General features: G+C 34.2%; 1 protein-coding gene across 1 annotated transcript in view; it reads right to left on the reverse strand.

The window, feature by feature from the left end:
* Positions 1–14,431, reverse strand: part of LOC140616562 (uncharacterized) — a 417,503-nt gene that overhangs the window by 84,373 nt on the left and 318,699 nt on the right. The window contains exon 8 of the mRNA XM_072797182.1: positions 8,563–8,704. The gene's annotated coding sequence lies outside the window, so the exon portion shown is untranslated. The remainder of the gene's footprint in view (positions 1–8,562; positions 8,705–14,431) is intronic.

The raw sequence follows: 14,431 nt of genomic DNA on the forward strand, positions 1-14,431 counted from the left end.
GGTGACTTGGGCTATTTGGGTATTACTCAGTTTTCCTGGGTACCTCCTAGGTATACAGGAGATGTACATGTTATTATACTTTTGGTTTACTTCTGTTAATCTGTTCTTTATTACAGAAGGGTCTCACAAAGTAGAGTTTATTACAAAGGTAGAAGAAGAGTTAATTTTTTCTCCTTTATAGTGTCTTGCTGGCCCTGGAGGGACTGCCCCTCCCAGGGCCAGCAAATTCCCAAAGAGAGTAAAAAACTGGCCTGCAAGTGTACCTTCTCTAAGTACACCGACCAATCTAGAGCCCACTCCTCAACCACCTCCTTTATTGGCTCTCACACTCTAGGCCAGTGTTCCCCTGCCCTAATCACCCCAGAGCCAGAAAACAGACAACTAATGAAACTAACACGTGTTCAGATAACAAATGTTTTACCACTCTAGCCTAATGAAACTGGCTAGCTTGATTGATTTATGAGCCTATCTTACAGAAGTGAACTGACCACCATTAGGACTAGCTAAAATCAAAGCAAACTGGGAAGAATTTTTGCAGCTATGTAGAAAGGATAAGGAAAGAACAAAAGTAGCCTCTGTGAAGATCCACCTGGAGATCTTACACCCACCATCATGCTTATGCCACCATTTTCTGAACAAGTATCCCATTAAGAGGCATGATTCCTGAATGCACATGCTCAGAAAGGAGGATACCCTTCCTTTGTCCATATATCCAATCATCGTACTTCATTCAGCCTACCCTTTACCCTTAAATATGCCAACCCAACCCTTCAGAGAGGTGGATTTGAGAAATCGGTCTCCTTGCTTGGTGCCCTGCAATAAAACCTTCTCTGCCACAAAAGACACTGGTGTCAGTATTTGAATTGATGCACATTGGGCAACAAGCCTTTGTCTGGTAACACTAAGAACAGCCCCTACATCCCAGAGCCCACTGAAATTATTCAAACAAGACAATCCTAAACCTGCTTGCCCTGTCTTGTCCATTACTTCCTGTGGAAACCATATAATAGGCTCTTGCCCACATTTTCCCTTTGCTACTTCTGCCTTCTGACCAACACTGGGTGGATCCTCCATGTGGCCCTGTGTGGTATATGTCCCTTCATCTTAGGAACTGTGAGTAACAAACTATATTTCCAATAGAACTCTTCCCTTGATCTGTTGACCTCGCCATATCTGAATAAGAATACCTACATTTTACAATAAAGAGGTCAAAGTCCAGGAAAACTAAAGGTGCCAAAATTCAAGATGGATTTAAAGCAAGCAAGAAGAAACAAGGAGAATATGGCAAAGGTCTAGCTCAGGGAGAACTCTGAAAACCCAGAATTCTGATTGTGACATAACTTTATAATTTATTTACTTCTTTCTCAATTACATATTGAATCTTCATTATTAAATTTAAAGCTTTTCAAATAGTGTCTCCAGAGTGTCAGTCTTGACTTTCACTATTCCACTCTATTCTCTATCATCTGGCTAACTTGAGCCATCCATTGTTCTCAGCACATTCTCACAATGCAATGAAATACACCAGTATTACCAGTATCATAAAATGTATTTATAATATTAGCTTTAGAAACAAGTATACCTAGGTCTGAATGCTTAGCTCCCCCAACAAACCATGCTCTGATCTTGGGACTTTAAGTTTCTTTTTTTTTCACCCTGGAGGAATCAGAATGGGTTCCCTGGGGGAATCACCAAGATAATAATATCCATGTTATAGAATTCTTAAACAGGTTAAATGAGATAGTATTTCGGCACAATTTTCAAGAAGCTCTAACATATGTTATAATTGATGCTATTTTTCAAATGAAAAATCTCAGACTCAAGAGAAGTAACATGCTCAAGCTCATACAATTAGGTAAGAATTAAGAATTATACATTTCTTCACTGCTTCTTACTTTCACTCTTTCTTCTCTAGGCTAAGCTGATCTAATGCCCATAAAGTCATTTAGTGAAGGGACTACGACTCATTTATGTTTTATTTTCACAGTACTTGAAAATTTTTTAAACTTAAACTAACTTCATTGAGTATTTGCTATCTGTACAACACTTTAAATTGTCATTTAAATATGACAATACCTCACAAGATATATATTATAAGTCCATTTTCAGGTAGGAAATGGAGAATTACAGGGGTTAACTGCTCAAACCACACAGCAGCAAGTGAAAACACTATAGCTACCTCTGGCAAAAGTTGATGTGCCACACTAGGTAAGCTGCAATTCAAAACAGACATGTAATTCATTTCTATTGAATTAAATTTTGATTGACATCTGGAAAATACATCTCTCTATCTGCTAAAGAGGGTAAAATGGTGACATGTTCTCGAAAACCTCTGTGTATGTGTGTGTAAGTGTATGTATAGTATCTGAGTGTGCTATGTATATTTTAGTAAGCATTTCCCCTTTCTTCCAATAATAATAGAAATCCTCCGTTAAACATGAGAGCAGGGAGCAGGGATGAGGGTGCAGGCAAACCTTTTCAGCCTTCTTTGCAACTAGCTGTGACCCCGTGGAAAGGTCTGATCAATGGGGTGTTAGGGAAGATGATGTAAATAAGTTCTGAGATATATCTCAAAGGCAAGAGCAGATTGCTACTTTTCCCTTTCCGCCATCCTGCTTAAAACACCAACAACTAAGGCAAAGCTAAAGAGAAAAGAAGGAAATAATTGAAATGTTTTGGGGAGGATTGAAGAGTTAAGTACTAAGCCATAGAAATATGGAATCCTAGTGTTGGGAAGGGTATAAATAGTCTAATCTCCCCATAGAGGTGATACTCAAATCCACTCTCCAAACTTTACAAAGTCAAGTCACAGGAAAGCTATATACAAATATGCTGAATTAGATATATCTAAAATAAAATGTGAAATTTTGACAGTTGTCAGAGCCACATCTTTGAGTTAAGTAAGTACTCATTACTAGGGTGGAGTATGTGTGAGGCACTGGTATGAGCCTAAAATATGATGGTTCTATATGAGATGCCACAGGAAGGGCAAAACTATTAGGTGACATTGTGGAGGCCCAAAGGGATATTTCTGAAAAGAAGATTATCAGATGCTCATATAGATTTACCACTCAATGCTATACCTAATGTCTATTTTGTTCATCTAATTTAGGATACTTTGACTCAAATTGCAGGGACTTGGAAAAGCATTTTCTCCCATGCGTCCCTAAATGCACATCTTCAATGACTTGCTCCAAGGAAGCAGGGCCAGACACATGAGACTCATTTTGGTTTTTAAAATATGTGTATTATGAGTTATAGTCACATGATTATGCAGACAAGTTGAGGGTGAGGTCATTGTTGCTGTACAAAGTGAAACTGTGGTTTGTTCTCATGTTTATGCCAACTTTTCAGAAGGAAAACAGAAAATCAAAGATGCTGACACATGCTGATAATGCCTTAGATAGCAGAAAGTTCAATACCATGCTCCTCAGCACTGTGACATAGCATCTTTCTGGAAGCCTGAGAAATTGTAACATCTGAGCATTCAGTAAATAGATTCCAAGAATGATGAAGACATGTTGCTCCCTTCTGTACCTTAAGGGGCAGAGATGGATAAGAAAAGAACAACCTGCCCCATGAGCAACAGGACCTTCCTGCTTGATTTCTAGATTAACCCAGTCCCTCACCTTAGAGTCCTATAGCACCAAAACAAGGCTTCACATACATCTTCCTGAATATATCCTCAAAAACCAGTTATAAAAGGCCAACCTAAAAGATGCTCTAAAATCTGTTAAAAATTCAATTCTCTTCATTTAACATAATTGCTTTTCCAACCATTTAACATATTTTTTCTTTTTTAAAGATGTGATTTGTATGTTCCATTGAAATGGAAATAAACTGTTACAAAATGCATTTTTGTAAATAAGAAAAGGCAGGACTACTTGGGAAGTTTTGTTTGATGTGCATTTTCCATTGATCATGTGCCCACAAACAATGCCACTATGATCTATTATCAAATGTATTTTACCCCTTTATTTATTTATTTTTTAACAATATAGTTATTTCTTTTTTTAAATTTTTATTTATTTATGATAGTCACACACAGAGAGAGAGAGAGAGAGAGGCAGAGACATAGGCAGAGGGAGAAGCAGGCTCCATGCACCCAGAGCCCGACTTGGGATTCAATCCCGGGTCTCCAGGATCGTGCCCTGGGCCAAAGGCAGGCTCTAAACCACTGCGTCACCCAGGGATCCCTATTTTTATCCCTTTAAAAGGGCTAAAATAACTTATAGTGGTTATGTCACAACTAACTAAAAATACAAGCATTCAGTTGTACATCTTTATATTTGTTGTATTTGTCACTTATTGTTTTATAAGGAAAATATTATTAACATTTAAGCAAAATAAACATTTTTTATTTAATAAATACTCTTAACCTGATTATTTGGTTGGAGTTAAAGAATAAGCATTTTATAAAATCATAAATATCTTCTTAATAATATTTGCTTATTATAAAAATGTTTAAAGAAAATAATTGTAACTATGTTTGGTGATGGATGTTAATTACACTTACGGTAATTAACAATATATACAAATATTTCACAGTATAAACAAATATCAAATCATTATGCTGTACACCTGAAACTAATGTTAGGTGCCAGTTATATCTCACTTATAATATTTTTTTTTTTTTAGAATGAGAGAGAGAGAGCACATAAACTGGGATGAGGACTCAAAGGGAGAGAGAGCAGGCTCCCCACCTATCGCAGGAGCCCACACAGGGCTCCATCCCACAACCCTAAGATCATGATGTGAGCTGAAACACTTAACCTAGTGAGCCATCCAGGTGTCCCAATTATATCTCACTTTTTTAAAAGTTCAAAAAATGTATGAAATGCAATATAAAGAAATAAAACTCATAATCCCATCACAGAAATTTTAACAAAATCATATTCCAGTACATCTTATTAAATGTTAATATATCCCATATTTTATATTTAAAATTATATCGCAAGCATTTTTCCATGTTTAACATATCTTCTGTTTTCCTTTGCACTCTTCTTTGCTATATGAACTATATTTTATTTGTTAAGTTTCTTGGAAACCTTCTGGAAGTAGTGGTTAAAGATTCTTCTAAATATACTTCATTGTAGTGTTGCTCAAAACAAAGAATAAATGTATTGCATTTAAGTCATCTCCTTATATAAATTTAGGTTCCCTTCTGTCCCTTCCTATTGTGGTGGCAAGGTGTGTGTGTTTAGATCTGTGATGAAGGCCCTGGTTTCTGCAGGACACCCACATCATCAAGTTCACAGGCACAAAAACTAATGCATTTAAGTTCATCCTTGTGGATCCAGCTTATACTTGTACATTCCAAGTTGTTCTTTTTTTAAAAATAGCTTTATTGAATTACAAGTTACATTTCATAAAATTCACCAATTTTAGGTGTACAATTCATTGACTTTTAGTAAATTTACAGAAATGTGCATCCATCAGCATAATCCAGTTTTAGAATATTTCTAAAGGGGCCCTTTCTGAATATTTCATATAAATGGCTTCATACAATATATAGTTGTTTGGATCTTACATCTTTCATCTAGCTTACTAGCTCTGAAGTTCATGCATGTTATAGAATGTATCAATATTTTATTCTTTTTTATTATATGAATATACTACATTTTGTTTATATGTTCATGAGTTGATGGAAATTTGAAATATTTCTGATTTTTGTCTATTTTGAATATGATATGAACATTTCTGTTCAAGTTTTTGCATGAACATATGTTGCCATTAGATTCATAGAAATAGATGTTGGATTCTACGATAAGTTTATATAGCTATTTATGAAACCGCCAAATTGTTTTCCAAACACTATACCACTTCACGTTCCAACCAACAATATATGAGGGTTCTTGTTCCTCCACATCTCCAAATCTAATATTTGTTATCAACTATCTTTCTTATTATAGCTATTCTAGTGAGTATACATTGGTATCTCATGATTTTGATCGGCATTTTCTAATAACATTATTATTGAGCACCTCTGCCTATTTTTATTAGCCATTTGTATGTCTTCTGTAATGAAAGATCTGTTTGAGTCTTTTGCTCATTTTTAAAATTAGGTTGTTTGTCTTACTATGATCAAGTTGTAAGAGTTATTTATATATTTTAGATGCAAGTCCTTTATCACATCCATGATTTGCAAATATTTTCCTCAGTTTATAGCTGGAGTGTTTCTGGAAGCATAAAAGTCTTTAATTTTTATGATACACATTTATTGTTTTTTCTTTTTTGGTTTGCTTTTGGTGTCATTTCTAAGAACTTTGTACCTAATCTAGGGCCATAAAGATTTTCTCCTATATGATCTACCCAGAAGTTTTAGCTACTACATATTGCTCTATAACATACTATGAGTTATTTTTTATTTATGGTGTGAGGTATGAATCTCAGTTCTTTTTTTTTTTTTTTTTTTTTTTTCAAATCAATTGTCAGAACCACTTGCCAATTCTATCCTTTTCCCCACTGAATTTCCTTGGCACTTCTGTTCCAGCCTGTTTTGTCTCTCTCTCACTTTACTTCAATCTTTGTTTCCCAAATGCTAGCCCTATAAGCATCAAGCTTCAGCATCAGACAAGGAGACAAGTGTTGCAAAGACTGTTTAAGCAGCTCCAAAACTTTCATAAGTTTAAACCTTTAAGATAGATAGATGATAGATAGATAGATGATAGATTGTCTCTTGCTAGTTTTGCTTCTTTGATTGAATTCTCCCTAATATTCAGGACTATTCTTACTCTACAATGCTTACTAGTATTATCTGGAACTTTCAACTAAAATTATTTGTGGTAAATGTTACTCAGCCAATCAAAGATTTGCTATTTGTATTGAGAGTTGTAAATATTCTTTAACTACAAGTTAAATCCTCTATATTATACTGGTTTCAATGTTCACTTCCAATAAGTCCTTTAATTTTACAAACATTTTACATCCCAATTCTTGATATGTTGAATTTACTCATCTTTTAGTATGTATATGGTAAGATATTTTATGCCATCTATATCTGAGGATGTCTTCCTGTTGAATTTATAGATAAATGAAAATTTAATTGTGTATTAAATCCTTGACTAAAAGGAGGTTTTTGTTTTCTTAGAAAACCATAAGCAAAGATATATGTTTATTTCCTCATTCTCTTATAAATATATAATTAATTCTCCTCTTTTTACTTTTACCAGAGACTTCTGGAAATTTTTAATTAATACATTTTGAAGAAGTTCTCTTGAGAACATATATCATATGCCAGAGCTGTTGTGCTTCTGATAAATTTAAATGTTTGTCATTAGGCCATGCCTCTCTGTATACCTTATTGGACTCTGTAAGCTTAAAGTTGACTCTTTTTTTTACATTAATATAATTATTCCAGAAAATCTTTTATCATTTTTATATCCTAACTTTTTAGTTTATTTTTGTTTTAGATATATTTCTTAAGAATATCATATGACAAAAATTTGCACTTCATCTTATCTGATTTTTGTCTTTTAATTGTGGAATTTAACCCATTTATATATGTATTGTGAGTAAGTAAGTTCTACCACCTTCTTGTTTGCTTTATATTGTTACTACTTTTTTTCCTGTCCTGTCTTTCTAGGGTTAATTAACTTTTTTCTCTGTTATTCTTCTATTAGTTTTCCATGTAGAAGATATACAATTTGTTCTTTCTCTTTCGTTTTTTTTAATTGGTAACCCTTAACTTTTACCATGCATGTTTATTATTTAATGATTTCTAAAGTTAATGTATTAAGCCCTTTATGAACAAAGTAAGCACTGTAGACCAAAGTAAACACTATAGATCAAAGTATGCACTGTAAACCTCTAATCCCTCATTAGAGGAGGGATTGATGAGGCTCACACATGGACAAAAACAATAAAATCCTGAAACGCTCCTTCAAGGTACAGCATAATATCTCATTTTCTGTGAAATATTAGATCAGATTCCCCAAAAGTTCATCATTCCCTTGCCCACATCCTACTTAACACATAAACTTGTTTCTTTGTATATATGTATACATTAATATGACCTCCTCGAGGATGAGGAATATATCACTTTTTTTAGTAGTACCTGACACCAGACATTAGCATATAGTAGTATACATTTTAAAATTTTAAAAATTAACAATTTTATGTTCCTATATATTTATGACTTTTCATTTTCTTATATTTCATGGAGATACCCAGCTTTATCAAAAACCTTACCCAGCATGACCACTCACAAGAGGGAAAACTTTAATAAAATCCAAATGACAGTTCATATGTATCTCCATTTTTTATTTTAACTAGCATTTTGGTCTTCACCCTTAATTAATTCATCCAAACAACTTACGTGTAAAAAGTTTAGTTTGAGAGAAGCAGGATTACGCCTTTTACAAATTATTCTATAAAATTAAATTTGTATCATAGAGTTTAACGTGTTTAGGAAGCAAAAGAGAGAAGCTGACCGAAGCATGGCTGAACTAAATGAGTTGTGGTTATTCTTATGTTTATTCATATTATTTTGAAATAAAAATGAAAACTATGATATGCTATCTCAAAACGTCTTCTACATTATTTTCTCGAAATTTTATTTACCTTTGTATTGTCATGCTGCTTTCACATTCAAAATTTTTCCAAGCTCCCTCAGGTCAAGAATCATGGGCTGTGCAGATTTGCATCTTCCCTGGCAACCAACATAGCATGCAGTGGTCATTTGGTAAATTTGTGATCATTGTGTCTAGAACAAATGAATACATGAGTTAGTGAGTGAATAAAGATACAAGAGAATAACTCAATGCAATGACCTGTCATTTTTCACCTAGCATTTTCCTGCAATTTCCCCACTATTATTTAGAATTTAAATTTTATTTAGATTTATTTAAAATTATTCAAATATATTATTTGGTTTAAAAAAGGAACATTTCTTTTTTGTGTGTGACTGTTTTATGGTTTTTTGTGTAGTTCAAACTGAAACTGGTCCCTAAGAAATTTATGAGTGTGCATTAATAAATACTCCTTTTAGTCATTAGAAATGGAATGAATTACATGATCATATTTTGGAGAGAAACCAACAAAAATGGAATAATAGGTAACTTAAAAAAGAGAAGTAGAAAAAAAAAAAAAGAGAAGTAGAGAAGTAGGCCAAAGGGTTAAAGATGACCTCTGAAACTCATCTGATATGTGCACCCAAATCCAGGCAAAATCACACATCAGTCATTTTAGATTATGGAGTACAACCATCCTTCCTAACAAGCTGACTTTTAAAAAGTCACCAGAAATAACTTCCCAATATTAAATCAAAATTTCTCATTTTGATAGAAGACAAGTATGACTGATGCTATGATAAATGTCTCATGTGCATTATTTCAGGTATTCCTCATGATCTAGGAAAAAAAAGATGAAACCAAGGTTTAAAGAGGCTAAGATATTGGCAGAACCAAGATTTGACACTAGGAAATCTGATTTTAGGGTCCACCATCATAATTATTATTTTCTTTGCTTCCCAGTGAAGTAATACACATAATTATCTTCATAGCCAATTGGTAGTACAACAACAACAACAACAACAACAGATCTTCACCCTTAGGAACACTCAAGAGATATTCATATATTTTAAGATTACTTTTTAGGTTAATCCCTATTTTAAGATGGAGTAATACAGGCATAAATTGTTGTCCCTGCTTCTTCTTCTATGTTCTGCCTCAAATATTTCACAACACATCCCCATTCTCCCACATACATACAACACTTTTTAATCCATACCAAATCTACTTAGTAGTACATAAACCAGTTTTTTTTCTTTTTTTTTTAAAGAGCCAGTTTTCTTTAGATTTTATTTATTTATTCTTGAGAGACATGGGGGTGGGGGAGAGAGAGAAAGAGAGGCAGAGACACAGGCAGAGGGAGAAGCAGGCTCCATGCAGGGAGCCTGACATGGGACTTGATCCCGGGTCTCCAGGATCACTCCCTGGGCTGAAGGCAGTGCTAAACCGCTAAGCCACCCAGGCTGCCCTAAACCTGTTTTTCATACGTTCTTCAGAGATAGCAAATAGAAAGATAAAAATGCTACTTATATCTGAAATTTCATGTTTCCAAACCATCCAAGAGGTAGATGACACAGGAAGTAAGATAGTTAAGTGACTAAGAATTTAGGCTCCAGAATCAAAGTGTCCAGTCTGTATTTGCTATTTGTGTGACATCAGGCAAGTTTGTATTAACCTTATCTATAAAATAGGGGAATGAAACAATTTCCAGTTGTTATAAGGATCTCATCATATAGTCTCTATAAAGCTTTTCACTTAGGCATGGCACATAGTAAATGCTCAACTAATGTTAGATGTTTATGTTAATTTTTTTTGTTTGTGTTAATTTTTGTCTGGAAAACGATATAGTAATAAATTGTGGCATAATTATGTTGTTGTTTGTGATACTTTTTAGCAGATTCACTATGGCAGTTACATTGGAATCCATCTATTGCCCAAATGTTAATATATTAATTATTTAGAAGACTCCTCTCCAATTATGCAGTTCTACACAGAGCATGAAATAAATGTTACAAGAGCCATATTAAGTTTCTGCCATGGTAGATATAGGCATTCTGATATTATTTAGATGTAAACATTTTGCCTCTTTTTGAATCATTTATAAGGCTCTAAATTGCAACTGGTTGTAGGCATTCTTCTGGACTGCCCTTATGAAGATATGAGATAGCTCTCTATAACGAAGAAAACAGTGAAATTTCCACATCAGAATATTATTTCAACCAACATGAATCTCTAGTTCACCTGTTCTAGCTTCTTACTAGAAACTTCCATCTCAAATCACTCATTCCATCTATGGTAAATACTTGACCCAAATATCTGATTGGCATAGCAGCGATGTACTCTTAAAATCTCCAAACCTGATTCCTACATTAAGCCAGATATCCATAAAGCCACAAATAATAGGACATGCTGTGCTCGACCTCATATTATACCTTCAGTTTTCATATACTTCAGTTTATTTCATAAACTGTCTCTAATTATTGTAAAAATATTATCATATGCATCACTCATTTTGTCCTTTATGAAAACATCCACATAAAAATTTCCATCTAATCTCAGGGCCAGATTAAAAATATAAATATACTTGACAAATTTCTAAGCACCTCATTTTTGGATAATGAGAGCTGTGCAACATGCCAACTACTAGAATGAAACTCTGTTAAATTTGATTTCAAATATAAAGCATTCCACTAACATTTTTTCTTTATTTAAAATATCTTTATTTTTGTCGGATATTTTTTAAAGATTTTATTTATTCATGAGAGACACACAGAGAGAGAGAAAGGCATAGACCTAGGCAGAGGGAGAAGCAGGCTCCATGGAGGGAGCCCAGTGTGGGACTCGATCCTGGGACTCTAGGATCACACCCCAAGGCAAAGGCAGATGCTTAATCACTGAGCCACCCAGGTGTCCCTCTCAGATATTTTTAAAATCCAATATTCATACTACCTATTATAAAATGGTCCCTGCATATCTGGAGGAATCAGCATAAACATTATCCACCTAGCTTCTAATAATGCACCCTGCTGCCAGGCACCCAATAGACCCACTCCCTCCAATCTACTTTCAGCAGGATTCTCCAAAGTTGCTCAGGTCTACTCCAAGAGCAAATGGGCACAAATCTTGCTAACATTGTGTACTCTGTCCCCTACAATTTCCTGTGGACCTGGCCTTGGCAAGAGTCTGTCCAAAGCAGTGCTACAAGTCAGTTAAGTGGGACAGGAGAAAGAAAAAAAAGAATAATGAAAAGTGAAAATAGAGTAAGGGAACTCAATGACATCATCAATCATAACAATATTCACTTTATAGGAATTCCAGAAGAAAAGAGAAAAGGGGGACAAAAAGGGTATTTGAAGAAATAATAGCTGAAAACTTCCTAAATCTGGAGAAGGAAACAGAAATCCAGATCCAGGGAGCACAGAGAGTCCTCAACAAAATCAACCCAAGGAGGTACATGGTAATGAAAATAGAAAAAAAAAAGTGACAGAATTTTAAAGATAGTAGATGAAAAGAACAATTACATGCCATGGAAACCCCATAAAGCTTACAGCTGATTTTTCAGCAGAAACTTTACAGGCCAGAAGTGAGTGGCATGATATATTCAAAGTGCTGAAAGAAAAAACAAACAAACAAACAAACAAACAGCACCTGCAACCAAGAATACTCTACCCAGCAAGGCTATCACTCAGAATTTGAGGAGAGATAAAGAGTTTCCAAGACAAACAAAAGTTAAAGGAATTCATCACCACTAAACAAGCCTTATAACAAATGTTAAAGGGAATTCACTGAATGGAAGGAGAGACAATAAGCAGGAGTAGTAAAGTAGGAAGTATAAAAAGAGTAAAAAAGAGCATAAAAAGAGTAAAATTAAGTTTAGCCATTAAAATCAATTGAGGAATACACAAAATAAAAGGATGTAAAGCATGACATCATATACATAAAATGTGAAAGAAAGAGCTTTAGTGCTTTTAGAATGGATTCAACCATAGTGACCATCAACTTAAAATAGACTGCTATGTGCATGATATTAAATATAAAGCTAATATAACCACAAATCAAAAACTGGTACTCAGATACGCAAAAAATAAAGAGAAAGTTATCCAAGTACAACACTAAAGAAAGGACAGCAAATTATAAGAAGAGAGCAAGAGAAGAAAGGAATGTAGAACAACCTTAAAACAAGCAACAAAATGGCAATTAATACATACTTACCAATAATTACTTTGAATGTAACAGACTAAACATGCCAATCAAAAGACAAAGTGATTAAATGAACAAAAAAGCAAGATCCATCATCCATCTATATGCTGTCTATAAGAAACTAATTTCATACCTAAATACACATGCAGACTGAAAATGAAGGGATGGAAAGCATTTATCATGCAAATGGAAATGAAAAGAAAGCTGGGGTAGCAAAACCTATATTGGACAAAACAGACTTTAAAACAAAGATTGTAGGGGTGCCTGGGTGGTTCAGTCAGTTAAACATCTGCCTTTGGCTCAGGTCATGGTCTCAAAGTCCTGGGATTGAGCCTCATGTTGGGGATGGCCAGAAGTGAGTGGCATGATATATTCAAAGTGCTGAAAGAAAAAACAAACAAACAAACAAACAAACAAACAAACAGCACCTGCAACCAAGAATACTCTACCCAGCAAGGCTATCAGACGTGGCATCTGTTTCTCTTTGTCCCTCTGCCTCTACCCCTGCTTGTACATTCTTGCATACTTGCTCCCTCTCAAATAAATAAGTAAAATCTTAAAACAACAACAACAACAACAACAACAAAAACACCGAGGCTGTAACAGAAGACACAGAAAGTCACTACATAATCATAACAGGAACAATACAAGAAGAAGATAAAACAATTGTAAATATTTACACCCAACATCGGAGCACCCAAATACATAAAGCAACTACTAACAAACATAAAGGAAGTGATTGATAGTAATATAATAACAGTAGGGCCTTTAACACCCCACTTGCAATAATAAATAGATTATTTGAATAGAAAAATCAACACGGAAATGATGGCTATAAATGACATATTGGACCAGATGGATACAGTTTTTAAATCTTTTATTCTGTCTGGAATATATTTTGGGATCTGGTCATGCTCTCAAATATATTCTATTTCTATTCCAACACTTCTTTATCTATTAAGGCAATATCATTGCTTTCAAAGGTTTAGATTTTTAATCATCCATTCATTCATTCAATTAAAAATATTATACAAGTTAGTTATGGATGACAGGTGATAAAAATAATGAGAAGATATCTTTATTATTACATTCTAGTTGGAAATGGTTAATGAATTAGCAAGTAAAACAATTCCAGAAGGTAGAGCAGTATGTCAGAGGAAATAAGTGGGATGTAGTGGGATGCAATGATCTTTAAAAAAAAAAAAAAAAGATAATACAGAAAACATTCTTCTAATAGTAAGATAAGGGATGATCTTTTTTTGATAATGAGACATTTATGCTGAGAATCAAAGTATAATAATGCAGCCACAATGAAGGAACCTGATGAGGACAGCCTGTTTTCCATGTCCTAGGAAAGACAGTATAATTTCAGTATGATGAAAACATCACAAGGGAGGCAGGGAGTGGCTTAGAGGTTTAGGATATTAGGATAGACAGAGTTAGTATATACATAGGGCCTTGTAGGCCACAGAAATTTTGGATCTAATCCTAAATACAATAAAAAGGAAAGGTGTCCTTTTGGCTACTATTCATAGAATTGATAAGAGAGCAAGGTTAGAAGTAGGGAGTCTCATTAGAAAGTGACAGTCACTAGTGCTATCTGCCACATACATGAAATGATTACACTTCCTGGCCCTTTTGTGGTTTGAAGAGACCGTGTAACATTTTAGTCACTGAGTCATCAAAGGAATAACCATTTTATGTTCCAGGTTGAAGCATTT

The sequence above is a fragment of the Canis lupus genome, chromosome 24 (assembly GCF_048164855.1).
Source record: "Canis lupus baileyi chromosome 24, mCanLup2.hap1, whole genome shotgun sequence".
NCBI classification, from domain to species: Eukaryota; Metazoa; Chordata; class Mammalia; order Carnivora; family Canidae; genus Canis; species Canis lupus.